Raw genomic sequence first — 27797 nt, 5'->3', positions numbered from 1 at the left:
TTCAAGCAGCTAACACAAATATTGGTACCATCGAAGAGATGTTCCTAGAATTTGTTTTTAAGGCCCAAATTAAGTATGATTAATTTCTAGTTTCATTAATATTCATGCGTGTACGCTTGAGAATTTAATCAGATGTACTAGCTATCACATGAAAATTCAACTGTAACATGGATATTAATGTACTATGCGTTTTGATTGTTTTGTTCTGTTGTGGCTAACCCACCTTACTGTATTTAACCAAAATCAGCTTAAATGATAACATGACCTTACTGTATTTTATTTTTATTTTAACAGCCTTAATTACACCTTATTACTTTTAATCCAATTATAAAATCCAGCTAATGCTCAATAAAATGGACTTCATTATAGCGAGGAGCATCTTGTTGTGCTTCATTACGTGTTAAAGTAGATTAAGTATGGCTAAGTGGGATTGGTTTTCAATTTCAAATGAGATTAGGATATTCGTTGTCTCCTTTTTGCCTTGTAAAATTTTAGGGGTGAGAAAATGTTACTCTAATTTAAGGGAGAGTGTCTTAAGGTTTAAAAAAGCTTATGCTTATCTCATTCTAAGCAAATGAGTGGAAATTTAACCTATGATTTATTATATATGAGATTTTATTTGCTTATATAGAATAGTCATACAAAATTAGTTTATGAAATTATAAACATTGATCACATTTTATTTAAAGAACTGTTGATGTCGATATTTGTCTATAATCGAAATTTACATTTTCATGATGTATACAGGATCATGGCTTCTCCACCTGCCTCGCCTCCTCCTCCTCCTCCTCCTTCTCCTCCTCCTCCGCCTTCAAATGCATCAGTTTCACCGTGTGCCATGGAGCAGACACGCAAAGCCTCACGTCTACGATCCTTGTCTACCAGACCACCTGGTGCTGATAGACCAGTGGTCCATGTTGATCCTACTACCGGCAAGGCCGACGGTCCCCACAGGAAGAAATTAAGAACATATTTGGGGATTGTGGCGCATGATAAGGTGGACGTCTCGTACGAGAACTGGAAGGAGGTCCCTACTGCTCAAAAGGACTTGATTTGGGAGGATATTCATGTATTTTTCTTTTCTTATTTGATGTTGTTTAATTAATAGCCAAAAATTACATTATCGTAACAATAAATAAGCTTATTTGTTATTGTTAGGCGGAATTTGAAATCCCAGAGGCTTCTAACAGTAGGACGAAAAAGAAGTTCCTTCAGACTATCAACGAGAGATGGAGGCAGTTTAAATCAAACCTCACGAGGAAATGGGCCCTTGCAGCTGATCAGGACGGTGTGGACAACACTGTCTGTGAGAAATACGACATAAGCAAGGAAAAATGGGCCCAGTTTTGCAAGACTCGCAGAGACCCTTCTTGGGAGGTATGTTCCTTGCCATTTAAGATGTTTTTAAAAAAACATTAACTTGTTATACTTCATTCTAGCAATTTGAAAGATTATTGTTTTATTTTTGTAGGATGTGCGTAAAAAGGCACAGGCCATCCAGAAACAAAACACTGCCCCCCACGTTTTGTCTCGTGGGGGTTATGAATATTTGGAGCAGAAGCTCCTGGCTAAGAAAACGAAGAAGAAGCTGGAGGAAGCTGCACAGTCAGGAAGCGTTGATGGCGTCATCGACCCTCCATCCCCAGTCAGATGCCACGTGAAGTGGAAGATGGCCTGCACGAAGAAAATTGGGGAGATGACGACTGAGGCCGCAAAGGAAATCGCTGAGAAGATTGTAAGTCATTTTCAACTAACTACTAGAATTATATTTCAATATTTTGTGAATGGCATGTACAACTGTGTGCTTTTTGTGCAGGATTCCTTTGAGGAGCAGGCGACACAGAGATCCTTCGTCCCCCATGGACGTCAGGATGTTCTCACTGCTGCTATTGGACGTCTAGAGCACCCTGGACGTGTCCATGCTGCTAGAGCCGGTGTCACCATCAAGCAATACTTTGGGTCGGCTCCACGGATGTCCCGCAGCTCTTCCTCCCTGCCTCTTGAAGAATTGCAGCAGCTGACCCAGCAAATCAGGGACCAGCTAGAGGAGTCCATCACAGAAAACGTGATGCGGCAGCTCATGGCATTGTTCAACCAGATGTAGTCCCAAATTCAGTCCCAGATGCAATCTCAGGGACTTGCACTACCTCCCGAGCCTCTGATTGGTCCCTCAAGTCCTCGAGTAAGCACAAAGGGGAATTGTGTTGATCCCTCAGGAAACAATCCTGAGACGGGTGACTCAGATAAGTGTGGCTTGTACATCGAAGCAGATCCTGCCCGCCTGGTTGCCCTGGGGAGAGTTTATGAGGGATCCACTGTTGTTCATAACACTCCTTTGTTGCCTGGCCAAGTAAAGGTGGGTGTGGAGGAGGTTACATATGCAGATGCTCCAGTTCCTGTACCCACTGATGAGGTTTCCTTAGTGGGGCAGGCAATTCACACCTTCCTTGCTTGGCCGACACATCTGGTCAAGTCTTTATCACAACAGGTACTTTACTCTTACTATATGTTTCTTCTTTTTGAATTAATTCATTCAGCGTGCCTCAAATTAGGCCATTTAACTTTGTTTCATGAACAGGCAATTGTGTCCCCGACAAAACCATCCCATAGCTTTTCTTGAGGCCTTATCAGGTTACATGGGATGCCACCGTGTTTGGGGTCTTTAATCCAGATTTGCCGCTCTACATAAGGCATGAAGACCTCTCTGAAATCGCACACGGTGGTCAATGTCTTAGCATATCAGTGTTACAATTGTGGATTCTATAAGTCATTTTAGATTACTTTTAATTACCTAAGTTATTGCTTTCAATTCATAAATATTTAACTTTGACTTAACATAAACAGACATCTCATTGAAACAAGTATGCGAGCGGGGAATTCTGATATCTATGGATTCCTCGAGCCACAGTCCATTAATAGGTCTGGACAATTGCAGTTTGAGTCTAAAAGTTACATAAAGACTTGGATGCAGAGTTCAAAACATGATGTCTATCTTGGAGCCTACCTAAATGGGTAAGTCACACAAAATAACTGAATTTAATTAATGTTTATTAATATACTAACCCATATTCATCCCCACTGCAGCGAACACTGGCAGATGGTGGTCATTGTGCCCAAGGAACACCTAGTTGTCTGGTTTTGTTCATTGCATAACAGGCCAGACAACTACCTTAAGGGGATAATTAACAGGTTAGTATTTTTTTCAATTCATTTGCATTCAAATACCTCAACAACATCACTTTTTAATTGTTACTCACATGGAACAATGCTTTAAAAGGTCTTGATGATGCTCCACAGCCTAAATCAAAGGCTCCTGCTAGGTGGATTGTCGTCAAGGTACGTCATTTACACAAAACTTCCACTTATATATATTTCTTATGTATCTATACACTAATTGTTTAATTAATATCCAAATTTCATTATGTATTTAGTGTAATAGACAAAAAGGAAGTACTGAGTGCGGCTACTATGTCATGCACTGGATGTCCACCATCATTTTAGAAACTTTTAGGAATAACTGGGAAGCGATACGTTTATTTCAAACAAATTCGATTTTTTTATAATTTGTATTACATTATTAACTTATTATGATTTATTTCATCATGCAATATTTTAACGATCCTAGACCGTTGGAGCTAGAGAGATTAAAGGCGTTGCGGATCCAGTGGGCACAATATTATCTCTGAGTTAGAGATCAGACCTAGGATTTAGGGACATTAAGTTTAGCTTAATTTACTTTAGTTTAACATTTTTGACATTTCCTATGTAATTTGAACATTGAATTCATTTGTTGATTGTTGTTTATGATAAATCAATTATTCGATGTTTATTATGATTAAAACTGCTTCAAAGCATAATAAAATGTTTATTTGCTGTGAATTGGGTCTGAAATTGCATTTTACAGGTACAATTTTGGGTTTATTGTAAAAAAAAAAGTTTATATAAAAAAACCTTGAAAACAACATCGGTTATTAACAAAAACCGATGTTAATATAGTAAACAACATCAGTTATTTACAAAAACCCAATGTCAACATGCACCTTAACATCGGTTATACTAGAAAACCGATGTCAACGTTTACATATTAACATCGGTTATTTACACATAACTGATGTTAAAGTTTGTATATAATATCGGTTATTTATACATAACCGATGTTAATGTTTGTATATTAACATCGGTTATTTATAAATAACCGATGTTATATACAGAGAACTACAACAAAATAAGTGTATGCATCAGGAACGTTGACATCGATTTTCTAGTGAAACCGATGTTAATGTAATATATTAACATCAGTCTCGAAAACTGATGTTAATATATTACATTAACATCGGTTTTGCTAGAAAACCGATGTCAATATATAACATTAACATCAGTTTTACTACAAAACCGATGTCAACGTTCATCATGCATACACTTTTTTTGTTGTAGTTCATTGTGTATAACATCGGGTATTTAGAAAATTGATGTTATCATATTTATATTAACATCAGTTTTTCAAAACCGACGTTAACAATAATACATTCAACATCGGTACTTTTAACATCGATTTTAGAACCGATGTAGAATGCTGTAAATAACCAATGTTGAAAGTGTAATTTCTAATAGTGTAGCAACCATACCTTATAACGATGATAAGCATCAATGGCCACATCTACATTATTTTTGTCTTGTATCTTTTCTGCATATCATCAATTCCAGAAGGAACATACATACTAGCCAAGCAATATATAAAAGATAACAAGTCAAACATTCCCTTTGCACTTTCCCATCTCTTTTCACTGCTCCCCCCTGTACATATATATCTTGGAAAGAAAATATATATACCTAGATATTTATGGTTGAAGGTATCCCATATACTTGGTCCCTATTTCCCTCATTTGTTGCACCTTCAAACTATATATGCATATGTTTCACAATTAATTAAGCACTACACGTATTTAATCAAGATCATGCATGTCTAATAAGTAAAATGGGTACATATACATTATTAATTAATTACCACTATAAGGTCTCATGAGACTGGATTTAAAACTGGTGCATGTGTTGAACTCAATGAAAGCACCTTTTATTCATTGGAAATACTTTTTAAGTTTTAAGGAGCAAATTATTAAGTTCACCTATTTTTGCTTACAATGAAGTTAGTGTTGGGGATAAATATGTATGTCCAAGATCCAATTCATCATGTTATCAATTTTAGTAAAGAATTGTTCTTTATTTTATTATCATATTCATTGTTTTTTAAATTTTTAATTTGACAAGTCCTTGATTAAAATTAGAGGTTTGTTATCATGATAGAGATTATGATAATGAGAAACAAGTCCTTTATAACTTTAATCTAAATTATTCTTGATCGTAAGAATATTATGAATAGGAGATCAATAATCAGGATAGATCAATATATATGTAATGTTCTTTATTGGATAAATATTAGTAGATCTCATTTATTAAATTTCATATATAAATGATGTATATGTGAATGTCATCATTGAACTGACTTAATTGAGAATGTCTAATAGTTAATATTACCTTGATATGTCAATAGGAAGTTCTCAAGAAGAAATATAATAGTTTCATTTGACCAAAGATTATCATAGTAAGTAACAAGTTATTTGTTATATTTTAATTTCAGATATCTAATGCCTTAGGACACTAGTTGAATGAATATTGTATATGATTAAATACTTGTAGAATTAATGATTAATCAAGAATAAATTCATCAACTCTAGATAATGAGTTTGAGCTCTATGATAGAATTAAGACCTTGACCAAGGCAATTGAATGAAAGAAGAAAAAAATTTCTTAAGTCATTCATTAATTAAATGTGTTAGCTTATTAGAGTTTGACAATGATAATATACTCTAGAGTTAACCTTGACTATAAATGACGGAAAAAAACATTATATTATTCTTCTATTGGTTCTTAAAGGAAAAAAAATGCTTTTCATGATATCCAAATGTTAAGGAGTGGTGTTAGATGCCTACCTTGATTGGTAAATTAATTATGATTAATTTACTACCGGTTTAGTATTGAATCTATGGGGTCACACACGAATGATTGTTCCAATCTTTGAAAAAGAACATAATTTATTTGATAACTAAATTATATAATATAATTTAATCAAATAAATATTTTAGTGGAATACTATTATATCTTTTGCTAGCACCAAGAATATAATTACTATATAAAAAAGTATTGTTTTATAATTGTGGAAGTTGTCCATAAAATAAGAATAATATTCAATTGCTACGTACTAGGAATGTGATTAATTGTAATTAGTTATGTGATTAATTATGAATTATCTTTGTCTTAAATCAGGAAGCTTCTTAAAATAAAATATGAGATAATATTTATTTTTTATAAAGATAAAGAAATATGAGATTATTTTAAACTAGAAAAGTTAGTATAGTTTTAGACCTGAAAAGTAGAAAGAGAATTTTTTTAAGAGTTCCATCCATCAAAGAATTGATAGCAAATATTGGTGTGGGTGTGGATACAAGTAGAGTCTTCACACTATTGAAAAAAAAAATGATTGCTCAATAACGTGCATCCGGGTACACCAATCTATTTTTCTCTATTTATTGTTGTTGTATATTTTAAATGCAAAATAGATCCTAAATTTTTTCACTGCAAGTGTTAGAAACACTTTTATGTAACTATCAGCCAGAAATGCTAACATAAGCAGAACTACATAGAAAGAATTACCTTGGCAAGTGAACATGAAAATGATTCAAGTTGCCCCTAAGCCCCACGATAAAAGTGGAAAGTAAGGAAGTACTTTAACATTCAGCCTTTTACACATTGGCTTATTCTCATCAAAATTTACTTTGAGGAAAAAAAATTCAGGGTGTTCTTCAGCTGTTCTGCATAGCTTCCAAATTCACATCAAGACGTAGAATATATGTAATATAATTTCAGCAGCATGCAAACAAAATTGTAAAATAATTTTACAAATAGGCATGTCATATATGTATCAATATTGGTTTTGCGTATGCCACTGATATCTTTGACATTTTGGGAGTACCTAAGAATTTTTCACACAACTGTATATGTAAGTAAAGAACTAGTGCAAAATCAATCACTTTAAATGGGAACATTAAAATTATTTGCTTACTCACAGGATAAAGGGTGTGTTTCTCCCTCTGGTTAATAGGATGTCATTCTCTCTCTTCGCACTTTAGTTCTACTTCATAACACCTAAGAGAACATTGTGTCATACCCTAATTTCGTCCGAGGACCATCTATTTGTTGGGATGCGACTCTCGTTTGACCACTTTGAGGTACTCGGCACCCATCGTTAGGCGATCCGTGAAGTTCCATGACATGTCGGAAGTCAAAAGAAAGCATTGTTGCACAATCCGTGAAGTTCCGTGACGTGCCGGAAGTCAAAAGGAAGTGTTAATGCACAATCCGTAAAGTTCCATAACATTCCGGAAGCCAAAGAAGGGATGATTGCGTAGTCCGTAAGGTTTTGTGACATTACGGAAAGAAAACAAGTATCGTTACGGAATTCGTAAAGTTCCGTAACATTACGGAAAAAGAATTAGCAAAAAAAGGCAGGGGGTGTATTTAGTAAACAGGGGGTGCAAATAGCAACCAGGTCCACTTGGGCCTTCCAGGAAGTTCTCCAGAAGGCGGTGCCTTCTGGAGGAAGCAACCTAGCTCGCCTGGGCGAGCTGGGTGGCAAGGTACTCCCTCATTTTCCTATAAATAGGGGAAGGAGGGAAGAACAAAAATGTTCAACCCTCCTGGTATCTGAGAATCACTTAAATTAGTGAAAAAAATTGTTTCCGTAAAGAAAATTCAAACCGAGGCGCTTTCGTAACACTTCCGAGACATTTCTGTGGATGATTTTCATGAAGATTTTCAACCGTTCTTCGTCGTTCTTCGGTCTTCAACCGGTAAGTTCCCGAAATCGAACTTTTCAATTCATTCTATGTACCCTTAGTGGTCCTCATTTATTTTGCGTGCTTTTATTTTTATTTCATTTACTTTCCGTACCCCCTTTTGACGTATTTAGTCATTTATTTAAGTCATTTTCTCACCTAATAAAAAATAAAACAAATTTCCGCCGATCATTCGTATTGTAACATCTTTTAATTTTTGTTAAAATGAAATCCGACCGTTTAGTCATGCCATAACCACATTTAAAACCATAAAAGAGGCAAAATAATAATATAATAATCAAAAAATATCTTTTAGTAAAATAATAAAAAAAATCAATCGGACGTTTTTCTTTGGGATTTTTCTTTCTTAATCGAATTGACTAAATAACCAAAGTGAAATTAAGGCTAAAATCAATTCATAAATCAAGCTTTTGTCATCACCTAAAAAAGCCATTCTTAAGGTCCAACGCCTTGAAATGGTCTTTTCCGCTTTTATTGGTTAAACGTAGATTTCGAAAAAGGGCCTAAAGTCAACATGTAGCTTTACTACCTCTTTCAAAAAAATAAGAGATCATTAATGGTCCAATGCCTTAATGTTTTCTCTCCTTTCAAAAAGAACCGAAAGATTGTTTAATGGTTCAACGCCTTAAATGACCTTTCAATCAAAATATATCTTGCAAAAAAAGGATAAAAACAACTTAACCAACGCTTAGTTCTCAAAGAACTACGTAGGTCTGATTTCCTTATCACAATTGAGGAATACGTAGGAGCAAGGGAAACACCCTCTTCGACCACAAAAAGATAAAAAATATAAAAGGTGCATAAAAGACATAAGAACATAAAAAAAGGAAAATAACATAAAATTGAAGTCATATTTGCACATTTAATTAAAGGTTGTCGTCTCTTGCGACGAACGTGTGAGGTACTAATACCTTCCCCATGCGTAAATACAACTCCCGAACCTTTTACTTAAAGTTCGTAGACCACGTCTTTTCCGGTTTTTCCGACGTTTTCCTCAAATAAACGTTGGTGGCGACTCCGCGCGTATTCCTTTCTTGGAAGACGAACCCGCGAGTCACGCGTCGCCCTCCCGCCGAAGGGTAGGTTGCGACACATTGTTATCAATAAACTGAATATATTTTAATGTAGGAGGAAAAAGAATGATCATCCGACAAGTAAAGTTGATAGGTTGAGTTTGAAATTGGTTGAGTTGTCAGATAATCCAGACAAGGAGAAAAGTCATAAAAATAATGTAAATAATGAATATTGGATGTAATTTTAAGATGTATAATGTTATTTAGACAATTAGCATCAGTAGTTTCAATATTATCTAAAAATTGAAACTAAAACACTGACATACAAATTATAGAACCCTCTTTAAAAATGATATACAAAGTATGAGTATCAATTTATAAGTCACGTTTTACCCTTAGAATTCTACAACCTTGACTACAAAACAATGAAGACTTACAAAGGAGAAGCTGTGAAAAACAATATTTCAGCTCTAAATAAATAGTGGCAAGATATGAATAAAAGGGTACCGGATGTAGAGAAATTAATATAAATTGACAAACAAAACAACGTAAAGAAAAAGAAAATTCTACCAGGACTTTAACTAAATGTGCTTTTTCATTTGTTCAAATGCGATTAAATAAGATAATTTCTATCAAAGGCTGTAAATATAACAATAGTATGATAATATATTAAGGATTTCCAAAACTCCATTAAAATTAATATCAACCAACATTAGGAGTAGACATTGAAATCAACATGCTACCCACAAATCAATTTCTCATCCAGAAAAGGTTTTCATATTGTAAGATGTATAGAACTCATAGTTTTAGGCTGACACATTGATCATGCTTCATACAACAAGCGTCAAGGCCATCACAAGGTCTTTCCCATGGGCATCCACTATACAAAAATCCACAGTACTTGCCATATCTCAATAATGGAGGCACTGTCATTAATTAGCCCCTATGCCATAGTAAAATATTGAACCTTAATCCAATCAGCTAAATCTAAAAAAAAAAGAAAAAAGAAGAAAAATAATACATACAAATAGAATTAGACATGTACCTCAACAGAAATATATGAAAAGTACTAATTATATATATATATATATATATATATATATATTACTTAAAAGTGGATAATTTAATTAAGCAAGAAGATTACCACAGAGATAGCGCCTATAGTGGTTTCAGCTCCTATGCTGAGGGCACAGACAGGAGTGGATAACAAGTTAAAGGCAAAAGTACAACAAAAGAAGAGAACATACTTGAGTGAGGCGGTTGGAACCATGTTTTTTTTTTGTAGGATAGGAGATGAATTAATCTTAAGTTTGTCAAACTTGGTTTTGCTTAAAGGCTCTAATTTATAGGCAGAGACAAGGAGTGAGTGAGTGGTGTTGGATTGGATTCAGAACTAAGTTTTCAACACATGGCAGGCACAACTCAGAGAAAAGAGTGGAGGGTTGGTGGTTTGTTTTCTAGTGTCTCGTGACTGTATTATTGTCATTAATTTAATTTATTTCTTCCTAGCACTTTTTATATATGCCACATTACAAACTTTAATGCATTGCAACCATACAATTTTTACAACCAATACGCTGAAAGTCTTACTAATATTGTTTTAAAATTTATCATTATATTAGTAATAATATCGTAAAGAAAAGAAAAGGCAGAGTGCCAATAACAATATTACATGTCAAAACTTGCAAATGGATGATAACAATACCTATAAATAACCTCTTCCCAGCCTATGTTTTAAGAAATTGTACCTAATAATAGCTAACAAGAAATGATGTTTAACGGTATAAAATAGAATGTTGAACTAAAAAAACATCATTATGGAGAAGAAATAAAAAGATAATGTGTATCAATGTTCCATAAACCTGTACAGAATCCAAGCACGTAAATATATCTAGATGTAGCATTCACAACACTAGAGACAACATTAAAAACAAAATGTGTACTATTAGAGTGAATTACTTACCCAAAATTATACATCAACACTACTTTTTGCATCTTGGAAATAACCAGCAGCTCCTCTGCTATCATATTCGACATTACTTTTCTGCCTTCACACAACAAATGCATTCAAAATTAGGGTGTAGGCTATCAAACACTAGCCAGAAAACGGAGGGGTCAAAGTGCTAATAGGAAATAGTTGCGTTATCCTCTGCAATTTTGCTCATATTCAGCTGCAATTTCGCCACATATTATCACAACACAGAAAAATGGTGCAATGTGTTTCCTATAGTGCTCAGCAGCCACACCACTGACCACTTAACCCAACCACATCATAATAGCAGCACACTATTTGCTGCTATTGATAACTACAACCTAGACATTGCAAGCTTGAGGGAACATAATCGAGAATCAATTGAAGCAAACAATAATGTCGTAGAAAATAGAAGACACCATTTGAAAAGAATATTGAATTCAAACAAAGCCATACCATTTATCACAAGGCTTACACCAGAAAGGAACACACAAAACTAATAAACAAACAAGAACGCCATAAGCCTCATATAACCTTCACTTTACAAATACATACAATGAATCAATCAATCATCAACATATAACCACGAACAACAAAATCAAACCCTCTTTTCTAAATTGCATTGGTGAAAATGAAACAAATCAGTGAGAGTGAGCGAGAGAGAGGCACCTCGAGTTTAGCAGATTTCATAGCGATGGGGATGTATATGAGAACGATGCAGACCGTGGCAATGGAGGTGTTGTGCTTCCAGTGCTTGGGACGACAATAAGGGCCATCGCTCATACGCCAGACCTTGTTCCTGAAATTGTTGTGTCCATGTCCATGGCCGTGATGGCCATTGCCGTCGCCCATTTGTTTTATTTTGATTTCTTCAGTACTCATTCACCAATGTTTTAGTCTCTTCCTTTTTAAACACATGACAACATGGTCTAGCCTTGTGCAACATGGATGAAAGGAGTGAAGAAGTTGTGTTTAGGTTTGCAGATTTGGAGTGGGGTATGATAGAAGACTATGAAAGGAGGAAGAGTTTGATTTAGGTGAGCTCAACATGGATGGATCAATTAGTTGAGCAAGGAGTAAGAGATTTCAAGAAGAGTTTGGCAAGAGACTAAATTTTCTCATGGAGAAAAGAGAAGAAGTGAAGTTCATTTATTTTAGCCAACTTTTAGAATAAGATTTATTTTCGTTTTTAATTATATTATTGGGCCTATTTTTGGACTTGTAATGGGTTGCTACCTTTTTTATTGTTATGTTTATGTCTTTTAATTATTAGATTAGTTATTGGGCCTTGGGTCTAATTTAGAATTATTAGTAGGAGTTACAAATAGACTCTTTAAACACTTTGTTGACAGTTTTTTTTTTTATGAAATTTCATATTGGACACAGTTAAGAGAGTGTCTCTCTTAGTTCTTGAGTGAAATCTTAGGTTCTTATCAAAGAATTCTATTATTTGTGGCAAATCATCCTCAACTTATTAATCTCCCAAGATTGTGACGTTGTTCTTTCCATCTCCTTCTCTAATTCCGCTTTATCCTTTTCTTTTCCCCAACTTCATAGAGCCCCAAATTGGTTCCGCAGTTTGCTGATGCTAAAAATTGGATCTGTAAATTAGGGTTCCATTAGAATGGAAGGTAGAAAGAGAAACCCTAGAATCAAGATTCCAGAGGCATGCTCAGGGGGCACGTAGGTCGTGTGCAGAGGCACGTAGGTTGCCGATTTCCCCTCTGCGAACGCTTGGACGACGTTGCCACGTCGAAGCTAGGAGGCATGGCATGCACGAATGACGTTCTCAGAAGCGAAAGACAAAGAAAGAATGTGTGAGAAAGATAGTCAAAGAGATTAAATAATTTGAAAAGCATTCCACGACGGTTTACAATTAACCGTCGTTGAACGAGACTTTCTAAGATGATATTTATGAAAGCGTTGTCGCCGAAGTTGTATATATTACAAAATTGCCACTGCAAAGATATTCTATGACAGGTTTTGGCAACCCTGTGGTTTCGCTGTCGTAGAATATAACTTTTTTAGTTGTGAACCTTGTTGTACCTATTTGCACCCACTCTAAAATTGTTATCTAAATTGATTATATTATTCATTATTTTATCTTTTAAATTATTTTTGTAATTATTAAATAATCTTAACAATTGTTATGAGTTTAATGAAATTTTATTAAAAAAAATATTTACTAAAATTATTTTAATAAAGCTCTTCTACCAAACGCCCCCAAATAGTTGTTCTTTCTCTGCTTTTTTTTATCTTGCCATGTTACCCCAATTTGTGTTGAGTTTTTCTTAAGTAAGGGTTTCAATTTGGGTTTAAGATTGAATCAAGGTTCTTTTGATTTAGATGTGTTAAGGAACAATTTTTCTTTTGGATTAAAAGTTATTCAATAAATTTGATCTTACTTTGTCTCAAAGGTGGCTTAGAGATTTGAAAATTTTTCATTTCTAATTGAGCAAACACAATGAGTGACCATGATGCTCCACCTATTTATGAATATAATGATGAAGTCATCAATGATGAATTTTTCCTTGATGAGTCTAATATGCTCCATGAACTTTCCATGGATGATGAAGATCTTCTTGATGTGAATGGTGATTCTAAAACCAAACATGTTGGTTATTTCTATCTATCTATACATTTCGAGAGTCTTGTGTATGTGTCCTCTCTGTCAAAATTGTCATATGTTATTATGTGTATTATTTTTCATCAATATTAGAGTTGTGAGGTATTGCTTTTCTGTTTATTGATATATTCAGTGGTAATATTATTTTAAAAATTTCAAAAGAGGTTGATGATGCCATTGACACATTCAAAAGTCGTAATGGTAAGATGTTTTCTACTCTTTTTTTATTATGTTCCTGCTTATGCTATCTTGATTCTTATTAAGCTAATTATTTTGAATCAAACCTAGTGTCTCAAGCAGCCAAATATTCCATTTAGATGACTGACTAATAATTTTTTCTATTACAAGGGAATGTATTATTATATTTCAATGCTCACTTGGATTCTTGTACAGGGGAATTGTACGTAGTTGCCTACAACCCAACAGATATGACATTGGTGGCTACATAGGGTGGTGATGATAGAGGATTTCTCTGGAAGATTGTGTTAGACAAGTGGCCTCAATAACTTAAGGGAGGGGGTGAATTAAGTCTTACAAATTTCCCACTAACAAATTTTAACCCCCTTTTAAATGATATATGATAGACTTAAGATGCAGAAGAAGAAGAAGAAGCAATCAATTTAATAATGTTCTTTTAAATGCACAAGACAAAGTAAATTACAATAAAATAACTAAGATAAGGGAAGAGAGAATTTTAAACTCAATTTATACTGGTTCGGTCACTTCCCGTGCCTACGTCCAGTCCTCAAGCAACCCACTTGAGATTTTCCACTATCTTTGTAAATCCTTTATATACTTTGAACACACCTTGGGATTCCTCACCCTTGTGTTCAATATTCCCACAATCCAAGAGACAGACAGTCTCTTGATTATAATTGAGTTTAAGAGATGAATAGAAAGATTTCTTTCCTTTAGAGTAGATGATACAAATTGAAGTTCCTAGATGAATTCTCAATAGATTTGCAAGTGTTTTGCCAAGAGTTGTTTAGAGAGGATTTGACAATTAAGTTCTCTTTGAAAGTCTCTCTTGTACTTTTTGAAGTCAGACACACATATATATAGGCCCATTGTGCATTTTCAAAATAGTTTGAAGAAATGTGTCTTTTCAAAAAACTTTTCTGAAATTTTCTCACTGGTAATCAATTACAGGATCTGGTAATCGATTACACAGTTATATTTCCGAAGAGTCATAACTTTTCAAAGTGTTTTCTGAAGTGTCATTAATGGTAATCGATTACAGACATTTGGTAATCGATTACAAAATTTAAAATTCAAATTTCATAACCCTTTTTGAAAAGCCCATTTGCAATCTGTCTCTAGTAATCGATTACAATGGCTACTACTGGATGTGATCGATTTCAAAACCCTTTCAACCAGTGAGTTCTTTTAACAAATAAAATAAGACCTTATCTTTTTCTTGATCTTGTTTGCTTGACCTTGAATTAATATTGAAGCAATCTTTGTTTGCTTCACCTTGAATGTTTCTTGAAGCAATCTTGTTTGATTATACTTTGGCATCATCAAAAACCTATATTCATACATTCACAGATTGGTGAAAAAGGAGATTGGGCTTTTGAGCTTCAAGGTATTTGCATGATGCAATAGCTACTACTGGATGTGTATTTTTCTAATTAGGATAGGTTCAACATCATGATTGGTAATGTCATGTTACTTTCAATTGATTGAATTTCCATCGTGAGTTTGTCATTGATTTTGTGTAGGTCATAAAGATTTTGTATCATGTTTAGATTTTAACTATGATGGACAGTTTCTTGCATCAGGGTGCTTCCATGGAATTGTTCAAGTCTGGGATGCATCTAGAAATCTGAAAAATGTATTTGAAGGTCTTGGAGGGGGCATTGAGGTAAGATTATTAATATTCTTGCTTTTCTGCTTTAAGTAGTTACTAAATTAGTTGCCATGAAATTTTCACAGTGGCTAGTGTAATTATTAATATTCTTGCTTTTCTGCAGGGTATGTAATTCTCTACTTTTAGTGTCTTTGTTGTTTGAGTCATATAGGCTAGTGTAATTATAAATATCCAAACAACCGAGTTATGTGTAACAAGCTTTAAGCACTGAAAACAACTCTCCTTCTGGTAACTTTTCATCCAATATCTATGTGCTTATCTATATGAAAAATCATCTTTGTTTGTCTTTCATGCAAAAGTATGCATTACTTATTCATTTACATATTTTTTTTTTCTAGAAGCAAGTTAGATCCCCATGACCTTAGAGTAGACTCCCAAAAAAATCTTGAATTTTCCTGGAAAAAAATGGGATACTATTTGAACAATTCTTAAAAAATCAAACAAAATCATATTCACTTGTGTCCTTCTTCTCTTTTCTCATGCATGTCACGAGGTAAAACTTGAGAAACTATCTATCATTATCTTCACAAAAAATTAATGTCAAATTATTTTTCTTTCCAATGAAGATTTTTTTTTTGTTTTTCTTTATGATTTTGGTAACCTCCTGCTAAACTTTGCTTTCCAAGTCATGGATATCAAACTAAGGGATTAACATGCTTAGCAATAAGTTCAAATTCAACTCTTGCTCTTACTAGTTCCGAGGATGGATCTTCATATATTGTGAAGATCGATGGAGGAAAAGTATGTGTTACCATTGCTTTTGATATTCATTGTATTATCTTTTTTATAAAATTGACAATTTTAGATAACTTCCACTAAGAAAAATGGTGCTCAACTCCTTACACTGGAGAGACGTCTTCTAGAATCTAACTAGGAAAAACACAACAACAACAAGAAAAAGAGAAACAGAAAAGAACACAAAAAATGAGACTGAACACTGCTCATCTTTCTCCTCACCAGTGACCTCCTGCTCCCAACCAATTCCTAGATGCCCCTTACACTTTCTAACCCTTCCTCTCCTTTATCATTCTTCTCATGATTCCAAAATCTCCTATATGTTGCTAGGTCCTTTCCCAATTCCTTCCATTCTCTTTTTTTCTTTCTTCTCTTATACACATGGGCCATAGATGGCCCATCTCTTTTTTAATCAACTTGTCTTGTTATGTCTTTATTTTGGGGTACGATATCTCTTATTTGGAGAAACCTTTTGGTTGTCTCTTGAGTGACATATCCAAAATTTTTCTCGTTTGATTTCCTTTTTAAAAGTTTTAAAGTTGTGCTAAAATGTTAGAAATAATAATTGCTTGCTGCAAAAGTATCTAATTTAGTAATTAATGCTAAATACTTTAGTTTTTATTCAAGTTTCAAAGAATGATAACCTCCAGTGTCAGTTGCTATTATTTGAGCATAAAACATATTTTTGCACAGTTACTGTTGGCTTATGTAATTCTTCCCATTCTTTTCATGGGATGAAAGGCTTACATCATGACTAGTTTTTCACTGTTTGTTATCTTTCTTGAAATTTTATTTCACAATAGCAGGACTAGTCTAATTGGTGCTCAGTTCAAAAGTAATTGGAAGCCAGCTGCTAGCTTATCCCTGTAGAAGCAAGCTTGATGATGATGAATCAAGTTGATTCAAGTAGTAATGACAAAGATGATGACAAAAAGCCCAAAGAATGATTTCAAGATTGAGTCAACAAGTTCAAGTTCAAGATTAATTTCAAATTTTCATGAGAAGAAATCAAGAAGATTCAAGAATCAAGAGAAGTTTGATTTCAAGATTCAAGAAAAGATGAATTCAAGTTTCAAGAGAAGAAATCAAGAAGACTTCACAATGGAAGTATTGAAAAGATTTTTCAAAAAACAAACATAGCACAATTTTGTTTTTCAAAAGAGTTTTTCTCAAAATTTTCTAAGTTACCAGAGTTTTTACTCTCTGGTAATCGATTACCAGTTTCCTGTAATCGATAACCAATGACAAAGTTTGATTTCAAAAGCTTTTAACTGAATTTGCAACGTTCCAATTGATTTCAAAATGTTGTAATCAATTACAAGATATTGGTAATCGATTACCAGTGTATATGAACATTGGAATTCAAAATCAAATTGTGAAGAGTCATATCTTTTCATAAAATGCTTTGTGTAATCGATTACATGGTTTTGGTAATCGATTACTAGTGACAAGTTTTGAATAAAAATCAAAAGATGTAACTTTTCCAATGGTTTCTCTCAATATTTTCTCAAGGTTATAACTCTTCCAATGGTTTTCTTGACCAGACATGAAGAGTCTATAAAAGCAAGACCTTGACTTTCATTTTAAGCACTTGATATAACTTTTTACATATTCTTTTAAAATCTTTGAATCTCTTTGAACATCTTCTTCTTCTACTTCTTTTGCCAAAAACTTTTTGAGTTTTCTGGTTTCCAAACCTTGTTCTTTCACAGAAAACAAAAGTGTGCTATATCTTTTCATTCTCTTCTCCCTTTGCCAAAAAGAATTCGATAAGGACTAACCGCCTGAATTCTTTTTGAGTCTCTCTTCTCCCTTTTTCAAAAGAACAAAGGACTAACCGCCTAAATTCTTTTGTGTCTCCCTTCTCCCTTTTCAAAGAATTCAAAACGACACAGTCTGAGAATTCTTTTGATTCTTCCCTTTCCCTTAAACAAAAGATTTCAAAGGACTAACCGCCTTAGATATCTTTTGTTTCCCCTTCACAAATTTTCAAAGGACTAACCGCCTGAGAACTTTGTCTTAACACATTGGAGGGTACATCCTTTGTGGTACAAGTAGAGGGTACATCTACTTGGGTTGTTGTGACTTGTTGGATCGAGTGGCCTCGGAATCATTAAGAAGGGGGGGTTGAATTAATTATTCCTAAACCTTTACTAATTAAAAATTACTCTTTTAAGGCTTTTACTTATGTTATTAAGAGAATATGGAGTAGAAGAGAAACTTAACAGAAAGTAAAAGCGGAAATTAAATGCACAGCGGAAAGTAAAAGATTAGGGAAGAAGGAAACAAACACACAAGAGTTTTTATACTGGTTCGGCAACAACCGGTGCCTACATCCAGTCCCCAAGCGACCTGCGGTCCTTGAGATTTCTTTCAACCTTGTAAAAATCCTTTTACAAGCAAAGATCCACAAGGGATGTACCCTCCCTTGTTCTCTCTGAACCTAGTGGATGTACCCTCCACAAGAACTGATCCACAAGAGATGTACCCTCTCTTGTTCTCAGTCAAACCCAAGTAGATGTACCCTCTACTTGTACCACAAAGGATGTACCCTCCAATGTGTTGAGACAAATATCTCATGCTGTTAAACCTTTGATACTTTGTGAATGGGGATACAAAAAAATTCTCAGGCGGTTAGTCCTTTGAACACTTTTGTATTAGGGAAAGGGAAGAATCAAAAGAATTCTCATACTGTGTCGTTTTGAATTCTTTGACAAGGGAGAAGGGAGACACAAAATAATTCAGGTGGTTAGTCCTTCGTTCTTATGGAAAAGGGAGAAGAGAGACACAAAAAGAATTCAGGTGGTTAGTCCTTGGCGAATTCTTTTTGGCAAAGGGAGAAGGGAATGAAAAAGATGAATAGCACAAGTTTTTGAACAAAGAACTTTTCTTGGAAGAGAAAGTTTTGAACAAAAACTTTTAGAAAGATGAAGAGAAGATGAAACAGAACAACTGTTGAAACAGATGAAAGAAAATATTGAAAGATGATTGAAAGAAATGCTTGAGATGAATTGATAGAAAGATTGCTTAGAAAGATTGATTGAAAATACAAAACAAAGCCTTGCTTTTATAGACTCTTCATGTCTGGTCAAGAGAACCATTTTGAAGAGTTATAACTTTTAGAAAAACTTAAAACCAATTTGAAAAAGTCAAAAACCATTTGAAGAGTTACATCTTTTGATTTATTCATAAACAACCACTGGTAATCGATTACCAAATTAGTGTAATCGATTACACAAAGATTTTAGTGAAAGGATGTGACTCTTCACATTTGAATTTGAATTTCAACGTTCAAAGGCACTGGTAATCGATTACCAAAACATTGTAATTTATTACAGCTTTTTTGAAATCAATTGGAACGTTGAAAATTCATTTGAAAAATTTTTCAAATCCATTTTGCTACTGGTAATCGATTACAACAATCTGGTAATCGACTACCATTGAGTAAAAACTCTTTGGTAAACATGTTTTGAGAAAAATCCATGTGCTACTCAGTTTTTGAAAAAACCTTTTCATACTTATCTTGATTAAGTCTTCTCTTGATTCTTGAATCTTGAGTCTTTAATCTTGTATTTGATTATTCTTGATTCTTGATTCTTGGAAATTTGAAACTTCTCTTGAATCTTTCTCTTGATTCTTGAATTCTTTGGCATCATCAAAATCACCTTTGAAGGCATTGATTCCACAATCTCCCCCTTTTTGATGATGACAACCCTGAAATCAAGAAACACATACACATTTTTTTTCCTAGTCGATCACTCACTTAATTCTCCATATTCTCCCCCTTTGTTTTTGAATTTATGCTTAATTTTAAGTCTTGAAATATATAACATCTTGATTTCTTATAATACCCATTTTCTCTCCCCCTTTGGCAACATAAAAAAGCCAAAGTGCGTAAGTAATATAAAACATACATAAATGACTAATCATACAAGAGAACATAAAACTATTAAGCAAGATATTTTAACCATTTATCAAACTTAGAAAGGTAAGAAGTATAAAAACCATACATAAATGACATACACTAGAATAAAAAACAATCAAACAAGATATCTTAACCATTCATCAATCTTATAAAGATAATACTTCATAGAATGTCATATAATCCAGAAAGTCATTCATAATATTCGAATAAAACATATATGAATAATTAAAAAAAATATAAAACACAATATCAAATGTAAGTACATACCACTAGTCATATATTATTAAAGTAATTAAGTTTAAAACACACAATCATAAACAACCAAGAGCAAGTCAATATAATCATCATGTTCAGTCATACTAAGCAAGTATTAAAAGAAATACTAAGTGTTCAAATGTCATAAAAACATAGCCAAATACAAGGTTTTAAAAAACAAAAAATAATTATAATCTAAATCTATTATCAGAGAATCAAAACTTAATTCTAAGTAACAAAAATTAGTTATGAACACATACATGGTGACTCATTACTTATCTCAATTATTTTAGCATATTAATATAATTTTGACAAAAATCTAATCATGTCAAATTATATAAAAATGGATAAACACACAATAAATGTATTCATACAAGAGAGAAAAACTTTAAAAAATCAAACAAGATAATAAATCATCCTCACATTATAATAGAAGCATATGTGCATAAATAACAAATAAGTCATAAGTCACCAAAACACAAATCATTCGTCTAAGTTACTTGCATCTAGAAATCCTAATTCTCTTCTAATGGTGTAGAAAGAGTCTTTTGTTAGTGGTTTTGTGAAGATGTCTGCAAGTTGGTTTTTAGTATCTACAATTTTTTTAAAAAAATACAGTCACTTTTTTTCTAAGACTAAGTGCTAATTGACTACCAACACTTACCAAGATGAGTTTTTATTAACATAGAAGGTTCTATCATATCAAAATAATTTTATTTGAAATACAATATAATAATTTTGAAAAGCATAAAAAATATTTTGAACAATCAATCAACTAATTCAAACATATCAAAAAAGAATTATACAAGGATTGAAGGATATAGATCACAGGCATTATCAAACATTCAGATTTGTTAAAGATAATTTAAAAACTTAAAAGGTTCAAAGAACTCAATCAATCATGTAATCATTATTTTCTCTGAAACCTACATGCTCAATATCTTTATCATGCTCATGCTTGATAACACATTTTTCAGAATCAAAAAGATACTTTATACATGAAAATTCTTATATAAAAATAAATAAATATAACATAATGGATTTTGAAAAACTTTATGAATGAACCTTAAGCAAGTAATTCACATGTCATATTTAAAAATTATGCAAGAATCATACAAGAGATATAAAGCCATACATAACCATTCATAAATAACTAATCACATATCACATCAAAAATCATGCATAATAATTTTAAAAAATATATATATTATCAAAATAATCAACATAACTTTTAAGCACAATCAATCATCAAATATTTCAAATTAATTAAATTTAATTAATAATCAACTAACTATGCACAATAAAAAAAAAATTCAAATTTAAAAAATTTTAAATTTCAATTTCAAATTTTAAATTTTAAATTTCAAATTTCAACTTCCAGTAACTTCTTTTTTCAACTTCCAACTTCCAATAACTTCCACTTTCATTTTCAACTTTCAACTTCCAATTACTTCCAAATTTTAATTTTGAAACTTCCAATGACTTCCAAATTTTAATTTTCAAACTTCCAACTACTTGGACACAATTACCAAAGACAAAAAATCAATCATGTATATTGAAATTATTTAAACTAAATATAGTTAATTAATCACATTAAATTTTAACATAATCAAATAATTTTGAACTTATGTTCAATTTATAGAACTAAGTCTATTCTATTGTAATCGATTACACATAGTGGTAATCGATTACCAGAGAATTAAAAACTGAAATTTAAGTATCAAATAACAATTATCAACACATATCATGGTAATTATTTACTTAATTCAATTATCCTATCATGTCAAAACTAACAAAACATAAGCAATTCAAGCATTAAACAAAATTCAATTAATCATATATATTCAAAATTAAAACTAAATATAGTTAATTAAACATTGCAAACACAATCAAACAATTTCAACAATTATTTTCTATTAGCCACAAAAAAATAAATTAACTGAAAATACTACTAATACCTTAATTCATAGAGTTGGCTTAGATGTTCCCTCTTTTGAGATTTTACTAATATTGTTGTCGCCGTATGTAACATGTCCACCTTTCTTGGGGAAATGGTTGTAAATTTGGATACATCTCATGTCATATGCTTGGAACACCACTGTCGATGTACCATTTCTTCCTTACAGAATCTTCTTTGTTGTTCTCATCAGATTTTGTCATGAGACATAAGTTGACTCGGTCTTCATCATGATCTTTGAATAACCATTTCCTGAAAATACTTTTGAAAGACAAAGAATCTAAAGGGACCATTAATCTTGAAGTTGTTAGACTTTCTACAAGAAACCTGCTCTGATACCACTTGTTGGATCGAGTGGCCTCAGAATAATTAAGAAGGGGGGGTTGAATTAATTATTCCTAAACCTTTACTAATTAAAAAACTACTCTTCTAAGGCTTTTACTAAATTGTTAAGAGAATGAGGAGTAGAATAGAAACTTAATAGAAAGTAAAAGTGGAAATTAAATGCACAGCGGAAAGTAAAAAAGTAGGGAGGAAGGAGACAAACACACAAGAGTTTTTATACTGGTTCGGCAACAACCGGTGCCTACATCCAGTCCCCAAGTGACCTGCGATCCTTGAGATTTCTTTCAACCTTGTAAAAATCCTTTTACAAGCAAAGATCCACAAGGGATGTACCCTCCCTTGTTCTCTTTGAACCTAGTGGATGTACCCTCCACTAGAATTGATCCACAAGAGATGTACCCTCTCTTGTTCTCAGTCAAACTCAAGTAGATGTACCCTCTACTTGTACCACAAAGGATGTACACTCCAATGTGTTGAGAGAAAGATCTCAGGCTCTTAAACCTTTGATACTTTGTGAATGGGGATACAAAAGAATTCTCAGGCGGTTAGTCCTTTGAACACTTTTGTATTAGGGAAAGGGAAGAATCAAAAGAATTCTCAAACTGTGTCGTTTTGAATTCTTTAACAAGGGAGAAGGGAGACACAAAAGAATTCAGGCGTTTAGTCCTTCGTTCTTTTGGAAAAGGGAGAAGAGAGACACAAAAAGAATTCAGGCGGTTAGTCCTTGGCGAATTCTTTTTTGCAAAGGGAGAATGGAATGAAAAAGATGAATAGCACAAGTTTTGAACAAAGAACTTTTCTTGGAAGAGAATGTTTTGAACAAAAACTTTTAGAAAGATGAAGAGAAGATGAAACAGAACAACTGTTGAAACAGATGAAAGAAAATATTGAAAGATGATTGAAAGAAATGATTGAGATGAATTGATAGAAAGATTGCTTAGAAAGATTGATTGAAAATACAAAACAAAGCCTTGCTTTTATAGACTCTTCATGTCTGGTCAAGAGAACCATTTTGAAGAGTTATAACTTTTAGAAAAACTTAAAACCAATTTGAAAAAGTCAAAAACCATTTGAAGAGTTACATCTTTTGATTTATTCATAAACAACCACTGGTAATCGATTACCAAATTAGTGTAATCGATTACACAAAGATTTTAGTGAAAGGATGTGACTCTTCACATTTGAATTTGAATTTCAACGTTCAAAGGCACTGGTAATCGATTACCAAAACATTGTATCGATTACAGCTTTTTTGAAATCAATTGGAACGTTGTAAATTCATTTGAAAACTTTTTCAAATCCATTTTGCTACTGGTAATCGATTACAACAATATGGTAATCGATTACCAGAGAGTAAAAACTCATTGGTAAACATGTTTTGAGAAAAATCCATGTGCTACTCAATTTTTGAAAAAACCTTTTCATACTTATCTTGATTAAGTCTTCTCTTGATTCTTGAATCTTGAGTCTTGAATCTTGTTCTTGATTATTCTTGATTCTTGATTCTTCGAAACTTGAAACTTGAAACTTCTCTTGAATCTTTCTCTTGATTCTTGAATTCTTTGGCATCATCAAAATCACTTTTGAAGGCATTGCTTCCACACTCACTTAACTTTTCCAATGGTTTCTCTCAATATTTTCTCAAGGTTATAACTCTTCCAATGGTTTTCTTGACCAGACATGAAGAGTCTATAAAAGCAAGACCTTGACTTTCATTTTAAGCACTTGATATAACTTTTTACATATTCTTTTAAAATCTTTGAATCTCTTTGAACATCTTCTTCTTCTACTTCTTTTGCCAAAAACTTTTTGAGTTTTCTGGTTTCCAAACCTTGTTCTTTCACAGAAAACAAAAGTGTGCTATATCTTTTCATTCTCTTCTCCCTTTGCCAAAAAGAATTCGATAAGGACTAACCGCCTGAATTCTTTTTGTGTCTCTCTTCTCCCTTTTCCAAAAAGAACAAAGGACTAACCGCCTAAATTCTTTTGTGTCTCCCTTTTCCCTTTTCAAAGAATTCAAAACGACACAGTCTGAGAATTCTTTTGATTCTTCCCTTTCCCATAAACAAGAGATTTCAAAGGACTAACCGCCTGAGTACTTTGTCTTAACACATTGGAGGGTACATCCTTTGTGGTACAAGTAGAGGGTACATCTACTTGGGTTGTTGTGGTTGAGAACAAGAGAGGGTACATCTCTTGTGGATCAGTTCAAGTGGAGGGTACATCCACTTGGTTGTTGAAAGAGAACAAGGGAGGGTACATCCCTTGTGGATCTTTGCTTGTAAAGGATTTTACAAGGTTGAAAAGAAAACGCAAGGACCGCAGGTCGCTTGGGGACTGGATGTAGGCACGGGTTGTTGCCGAACCAATATAAATTCTTGTGTTTGTTTTCTTCTTCCCTACACTCTTTAATTTCCGCTGTGCACTTTAATTATCGCTTTTACTTTTGGTTAAATTTCTATTTTTGTTCTTTACTTTCTTAACGTTATAGTAAAAACCTAATTGAATCTAGTAACATTAAGAAGGATAGAAGTTTTAATTAGTAAAGGTTCATCAATAATTAATTCAACCCCCCCTTCTTAATTATTCTGAGGCCACTTGATCCAACAATCCCCTATATGGATCAAGATTGGCATACTATGTCATGCTCAAAATTTATGGATATAGTTTTTTCTTGGTGTTTATGAAACTTGATTAATTAGAAATTTGGCATGGAGGTTATGTGACCTGGCAAGATTATGAGCTTGACAATGTCTTCAACCCTAGTATTTTTGTGTTTTATGAAAATATAATTCATAGAAAAGTTATCTTCTTGCATAATGTAGTCTGTGTAGTATTAAAGTAGGTGCCCAAACATCAAGACTTCGATCACTTATCCATTGAGCCAATTGTTCCATTTGTCTCTGGAATTCTTTGTAAAGGGATTTGAGCATGTATATTAAGCTTCTTCTTACGTCTTTAATAAAACGAGTATCGTGGTTGACATGTTATTGATTTCGTCGCTTCTCATCCAGATTCCATTGAATGTGTTGGTTTCTCGCGAAGGTATGTGTCATAATTAATAAACTTCTTATAGCTTGTGTGTATGTTCAGTTTTGCACATTTTCATGTCCACAATAAGCTTCTCATTCAGATTTCATTGAATATTTTGGTTTCTCGCCAAGGTACGTGTCATAATTAAGAAACTTCTTATAGCCTGTGTGTATGTGCAGTTTTGCACATTATCATGTCCATGATAGGCTTCTCATCCAGATTCCATTAAATGTGTTGGTTTCTCGCCAAGGTATGTGTCATATAAATTTCTTATAGCCTATGTTGTAGAAGCAAGCTTCAAAGGACTAACCGCCTGAGATATCTTTTGTTTCCCCTTCACAAAGTTTCAAAGGACTAACCGCCTGAGAACTTTGTCGTAACACATTGGATGGTACATCCTTTGTGGTACAAGTAGAGGGTACATCTACTGGGTTGTTGTGACTGAGAACAAGAGAGGGTACATCTCTTGTGGATTAGTTCAAGTGGAGGGTACATCCACTTGGTTGTTCAAAGAGAACAAGGGAGGGTACATCCCTTGTGGATCTTTGCTTGTAAAGGATTTTACAAGGTTGAAAAGAAATCTCAATGACTGCAAGTCGCTTGGGGACTGGATGTAGGCATGGGTTGTTGCCGAACTAGTATAAAACTCTTCTGTTTGTCTTCTTCTTCCCTACACTTTTAATTTCCGCTGTGCACTTTATTTATCGCATTTACTTTTGGTTAAGTTTCTATTTCTGTTTTGTACTTTCTTAACATTATAGTAAAAGCCTAATTGAATCTAGTAATTAAGAAGGATAAGTTTTTTAATAAGTAAAGGTTCATTAATAATTAATTCAACCCCCGTTCTTAATTATTCCGAGGCCACTTGATCCAACATATGTGTATGTGCATTTTTGCACATTTTCATGTACATAATATGTGTCTAGGTTTATGCACACACATGATGCTTTTATTCGATGTTGAGATAGGTCTTTTTACATCAAAAGTTAAAAATAGTCTAATTGGTAACAGTTTAACAGGCCAAATAAAGTTTGGGCTCATGATTCTTGATATGTTATTGGACTTGAACTAACCCTCAATGACTTAGTTTATAGTATAACATTTACTGAAAAATAATTCCATCTTATTTTCGAGTACTAATGGACTGTAGAATGACCCAAACCTATATAGTTTATACAAGTTGAATTATGAACATCTTTGTGCCATGCTTTATATTTCATTCATTTACATAATTTCATCATTTTCATAATTGAATGGTTTGTTTAATATGATTTGATGACCTGACCATTTTGTCTCTTAAAATTGTATGAATAGTGATTTGTTGGCTGCAATTGGAGGCATGGATCAAAGACTAGTCATATGGGATATACAACATTTCTTATCTCGAGCCATCTGTGACCATGAGGTTAGTTGGAATCTTGCTTTGTGCAAGTGCTATGTATTTAGAAATTAAAGGAGCTTTGATTGGCATTATATTTTGGATTGGAACTGTAAACTTTCATTTTATGTCTGATGGAAAGAATTTTGCCATGTGGACATGGTGGAGTGACATGTTTGACATGGGTTGGTTCATCGTGTGTGGCAACTGGATGCGTGGATGGAATTGTGAGATTATGGGATATTCGGTCTGGTGAATGTGTATAAAAATTCAGAGGGCGCTCAGATGCCATTCAATCTCTTTTTGTGTCTGCTAATGGGAATTGTATTGTCTTGGTCTCCTTGGATCATACAACTCGTGTTTTTTAGCATAGAAGTGTAGAAGCAAGCTTCATGATGAATCAAGATTGATTCAAAGAAGTTTTGATGATAACAAAGGTGATGACAAAAAGCTCAAAGGTCAAGAACACTTCATAATAACAAAGATGATGATCTCAAGAATCAAAGAATGAGTTCAAGATGTTCAAGATTGAATCAAGAACACTTCAACGTTCAAAGAGAAAATTTGATTTCAAGAATCAAGAATCAAGTTTCAAGATTCAAGTTCCAAGAATCAAGATCAAGATTCAAGACTCAAGATTCAAGAATCAAGAGAAGACTTAATCAAGATAAGTATGAAAAAGTTTTTTCAAAAACTGAGTAGCACATGGATTTTTCTTAAAATCTTTTTACCAAAGAGTTTTTACTCTCTGGTAATTGATTACCAGTAGCAAAATGGT

At 33.3% G+C, this 27797-nt stretch overlaps 1 pseudogene; it reads left to right on the top strand.

Moving 5' to 3' along the window:
* Nucleotides 1-13359: 13359 nt before the first annotated feature.
* LOC114368266 lies at nt 13360-27387 on the top strand (annotated as a pseudogene).
* Nucleotides 27388-27797: the final 410 nt, after the last annotated feature.

Source organism: Glycine soja, chromosome 9, assembly GCF_004193775.1.
Source record: "Glycine soja cultivar W05 chromosome 9, ASM419377v2, whole genome shotgun sequence".
Taxonomy (NCBI): domain Eukaryota; kingdom Viridiplantae; phylum Streptophyta; class Magnoliopsida; order Fabales; family Fabaceae; genus Glycine; species Glycine soja.
Note: the sequence above shows the minus strand (reverse complement) of the source record. Positions and strands in the feature narration are given on the sequence as shown.